Here is a 5557-nt window from a genome sequence, read left to right as displayed (position 1 = left end):
CAAATTCTAATAGAATTTTTCTGCTGAGTAAGTGTTAAAAACGTGGTCTCATCATCACAAACTGGTTATTCCTCCAAAGCAATGAATGAAGACTTCATGGACACAACCCTACTCAAAACATGGTTACCTGATTGACTATGTATGTCATAGTGTTTGCCTGGAACTGTCACAGTGTCCATATCAGCAAAGCACGACCAGCACAGATGACAGCTAGGCAGATCATTGTTTGATACATTTCAGTCATGTTGATTCATATCACCCAAAAATAATGTAAAAAAAAAAAAAAAAAAAAAAAAAAAAGCAGCAACCAAGGAAGAGGTTCAATATTGTGTGTTTGAAAAATCCTGCTAAAAATGATAATTTCCTACAGTACCTTAGTGAGAAAATGTTTTACTTCCCTGATGACCTTGACACCATTGTTCACTGGGATTAGCCTCAAGAAAAGCATCCATGAGGCATGCAAAGAATCTCTAGGACTCTCCACAAAGAAATGTCAGGGCTGGTTTGATGAGAATGATACATAAAATCAAGTTCTCATTGACAGAAAAAGTAGAGCCTTCAAAGTTTGTCAGAATGACATCAATTCCAAACAAAATCAAGATAATCATCACAAGGAAGCAAGATCTGGAAAGAAATTTGAGAGTAAAAGAACAAGTATTGGGAGGACAAAGCAGAAGAGATCCAAAAGTTTGCTGACAGCCACAACATGCATATATTCTTCAGCACAACGAAAGCAAAGTACAAATGAGCCATTCCTCTGAGGTTCAATGATGGGGCAATATTTTTAAAGGCAGCTTTACCACCAACTCATGGTACAAGGAAAACTTTCAAGAGTTGCTGAACCAAGATTCTAATGCTGAAGTCAACACTACTGAAGCCATTCTGGAACACCTCATTAAGAACTACCTTGCAGATCCAAAAACTTAACTGTTTTCAAGGCCTCCTGATAAGCAAGTCCTAATGAACAACCAAGCCTGTGGTCCTAATGAAATCCCAGCTGAAATGTATAAGCAAAGTGAAAAAAGCTCTCAGCAACTACTTATTGTTATCGTGAAAATCTAGATACATTAAGCACACCGGAAATCTATCAAAGACAGAAATACCCAATTACTGGTGGGGGCACATTTCTCACAGGAGGGCCACTCTCTCCCCAATCTCTCAGTCCTGATCCTCAAGGGAAACTTACACAACACTTCCCAGAGATGAGCCTATGAGCTCCATTTCATCAACCTCCTGGATACTAGAGATCATGGACTAAACATAGACACTGGATTTTTGATACATTATAATCTGCCTGGCAACTGACTCCCCAGCTCAGCCCCTGGCTTCTTTACTTTTCATTCCATCCAGGAAGAGCACACACCAACTGCTGAAACTTCCTTAGCCTGACGAAGGGTTTTTTGAACTCGAAAGCTTGCTTAATAACATTTCTCCAACTATTTGGGTTGGTCTACTAAAAGATATCAAATTCACCCAAGGAACCTTGTCTGCCTAGATACATTAAGAGTTTCCTGGCAACTTGAGAGATGTCAGAAATGTTACCACATTAAAAAAAGGCAATTGATCAGATTGCAGCAACTATTGTAGTATCACAGTCCTGCCCGTAGCTGGGAAGATCCTTGCCTGCATTCTCCTGAGTAGACTCACTTTCCTCACTGGGGAGGTTCTGTGCAAATCTCAGCATAGTTTCAGACCACTGAGACGTACAATAGATACAATTGTTGTTGCTAGACAGTTATAGAAGTGACTCAAGCAGCACTGAGATCTCTACATGGCCTTCATTAACCTAAGGCCTTTGATTCAATTAACAGAGGGACCTTGTGGAAGATCCTGATGATTGTCAATATTTGTTACTATTATCAGACTTCTTGAAGATGACATGATGGCCCTAGGTAATGGTGCAGAAAGTGACCCCTTTACTACTAGAACTGGAATCAAGCAAGGGTGTGTGGGTTGACAATATTGCTTTCCATCTATATTGGAGCTATTTTGCATCTCACTGCTGGTAGACTTCCATCTGGTAGTATCACATGGATGGAATATTCCTTAACATTGACTGGCTATGTTCTAAAATCAAGATAACCAGCACCTCTGTTACTGATATTTAATATTCCTCAGTTAACCCACATCCTTTATATATTCACTACATGATTTCCCCTTCCTTATTTCATTGCTTTCTACTACTTTAAGTATGTATATGTGTACTTGCAATGAATAAATAAGGGTGTTGATGTAACTATCAACTGATGATTGTGTAGTGTGTGTCCACTCAAATAAGGAGTTTCAGGTTACTCTTCATTGTTTCTGTGAAGCATATGAAATGCTTGGACTCTCTGTCAACTTCATGAAAACCAAGATTCTTTAACAACCCAACCACAACTAACCAGCTGTTTCTACATATATTACAATTAGAAAGCAATCCTTGGATATTGTTGAACATTTCCCCTACCTGGCATGTCACCTTTCCCAAAAAAGTAAACATAGTTGATGGTATTCAACACCAGGTAAAATCTGTCAGTGCTGCCTTTAGACATTTCCAAAATCTTTGAAGATCATGACTTAAGGATCCACCCAAACCAAACTTCTTATCTACCAGACTGTTGTCATCCCTACCCTGTTGTATGAGTGTGACACTTTAATGACATACAGAAAAAACCTGAAAACTTTGGAACATTACCACCAGCAATGTCTTCAGAACATTCTCCATATTATTTGGAAGGACAGAAGAAAGAATGCCAGAATTCTGGATGAAGCGAACACTACCAGTATTGAAACCATGTTTATACAGCACCAGTTCTGTTGAGCAGTACATATATTAAGAATGCCTGATAACTCCCAGCCTACCAGTGGTCAGTACTCTAGAGGTGGACAAAAGAAGAGATTCAAGTACACCCTGAAGACCAATCTGAAGAAATGTGATATTAACATTAATACTTGGGAGACTCAAGCATTGACTCATCCACAGCTGTGCTATGATGTACAACAAGACATTGAACATTTTGAGCAAACTTGCCTCGTTATGGAGGCAGATAGACAAGAGAGAGAAACAGGGTAAGAGCTGTGACCGAACATCACCAGGACCTGCTCCTTCCTTCTGGTACTATTTGCTACACCTGTAGTCAAGCTTGCGGATCTTGGGTCAGCCTCCTCAGCCATCTACAGGCTCATTGACAACTTTCCCTATTTACTGGAAGACTGTTATCCTCGTAGTGAGGGACTGCCAATGTCACTGCCATGGCTGACAATTCCTGTCAAGCCTTTAAGCTTATTTCCTCAGTTAACCCACATCCTTTATATATTCACTAAATGATTTCCCCTTTCTTATTTCATTGCTTTCTACTACTTTAAGTATGTATATGTGTACTTGCAATGGATAAATAAGGGTGTTGATGTAACTAACAACTGAATTTGAAACTTTCTGCAAAAATTAAATCTAGTTGCAATTTCAATAATTGAATTTAAGAAAATAATTCCATTATAGGTAAGCATAACATTTCGGAAGAATCAGAAGGATACTAATGTGGTACCTATATTCCGAAGGGGAAATAGGCACAGGCTGGTTATCCTGACCTGAAATCCAAGCAAAATGATGGAAAATCTGTTATAGGATGGATGAGGAATTAAAAGATAAAAATATAAGTAATAATATGTATGTAATTTTATGGAAAATAGGTCTTAAATAAACCTGCTTCCATCAGCTGATGATATATAGGTTTGGTTGTTAAAGGTAATCCCATAGGTCTAATATTTAGACATCTTCAGGCATTTTACTTGGGACTTAGATGATGCTTTGTTTTTTAAAAAGCACTGTAATATATTAATGAAGTACATGCTCTAAGTTAGGTAGCAGCTAAATGAGAGATCAAAAATAATTGTCTATGGGGAGTCATCTTGGAAAAATGGAGTCTCTTGTATTTGGTCAGAATTGGTCCCAACCCTGACACTATCACATACTTCAATGATCCAAACAAATATTAATCTATAATAATTTCTGATAACGTCTGTGGATGACATTAAAGCTGGTAGAATAGTGAAGGGTGATGATGAGGCTGTTATATAAACTGATATGGGCCCAATAAGTTGGGTTCATTTCACCAAAATGAATTTTAATACAGCCAAAGTTATGCATATTAGAAGAAATAATATGGACAATAATTACAGAGTGGAAGTGGTTATATGTGAAAACAACGACTCTGAAAAACAATCTCAGTGGATGAACAATGGCTTCTCTGTGACAAAAAAGCATAAAATAATCCTTGAATGTTTAAATACATGACTTCTGAATTGGAGTAGGGAAGTATAGGTGTTTATGAGACCAATTTTATAATATTGCATCTTGGTCTAGTGTCTGAATAATTGAAAGAATGTTGAGAAGTTGGAGATGAATGCAGGAAAGAGCTATACAAATTATTTAAGGGCTGGAGAAAATGATTTACCATAGTCTCAATCTTTTGTTTGCCAAACTTAATAGAGGTCACTTGATTACAATAGCGATGTGCCTTTCCTGGGAGAAAATACCAGGCTTTAATGTAGCAGAAAAGACATGGCAAACACCAGTTGAAGCCAAAAAAATTTACATTTAAACCTTATTTTTTTTAATTAGTGAAAAGTATTAATGACTGGAGCAGCCTCAAGGGAAGTGGTTGTACCTCCATCATTTGATGTCTTCAGTTCAAGACTTGGATACCTCTCTGAAGCATATAGTTTAGCCAAAACTCAAGTTGCTGAGCTCTGTTCAGGGGTAACGTAATACTGTTGAAATTAGATGAACAGGTAGTCCTTCCTCAACCAAAGATCTGTGGATAGTGGTCTAGATATCTTAAATACTTTAAGCTGATTTTTTTTCAAAGTCCTTCTTTCATTAAACTTTAAAAAGATAAAATGAAATTATCTTCCAAAATCCTTCATCAAAATAATAATGAAAGAACATAAATTTAATGAAATATCACAAGAGCTAGGAATATCCCATTTTGTCCTGGTGCAGTAAGGTAGCGTTCAAAATGCAGGGGACACTTTCTTCCGTATGTTCTGCAGTATCAAAGTATATACCAAATAAATTAGTTTGAGACCTGAAATTTGACTGACTTTCTCTAATGGCTTCTACAACATCTTTGTATTCTCCTGTGTCTCTTCTGATAATAACTGATATTATAAAGGGATATGAGTGCAAATTTTTAATTGCTTTAACATACATTGAACTGGTCCAGTGTAGTTTTACATCCACCATTAGTTTTAATCAACCAAAATATCTCAGTAGCTGCTTGGGATACTAGGACAAAAGCAGATAATTTCAGTAGTAATAAATATTATAATATGATAGGTGTAGGTTATAGTTCTGGACTAATAATTCAAATAAAGACTAATTTCTATTACAAAAATGTAAAACACATTAAAAGTTAATTTCAAGGGCAAAGCTAAATTGAAGTCCCTGGGAAAATACTTTAAATTAGATGAACTACCTGTAAAACAAACATCACAGACATAAAGTGAGTTTACTTTATATATAAAGTTAATAAAATAGGGTGGGGACTGAAATGAGCAGCACTGTACCACTTGT

This window comes from Alligator sinensis, unplaced genomic scaffold (genome assembly GCF_000455745.1).
Source record: "Alligator sinensis unplaced genomic scaffold, ASM45574v1 scaffold297_1, whole genome shotgun sequence".
NCBI classification, from domain to species: domain Eukaryota; kingdom Metazoa; phylum Chordata; order Crocodylia; family Alligatoridae; genus Alligator; species Alligator sinensis.
Note: the sequence above shows the minus strand (reverse complement) of the source record.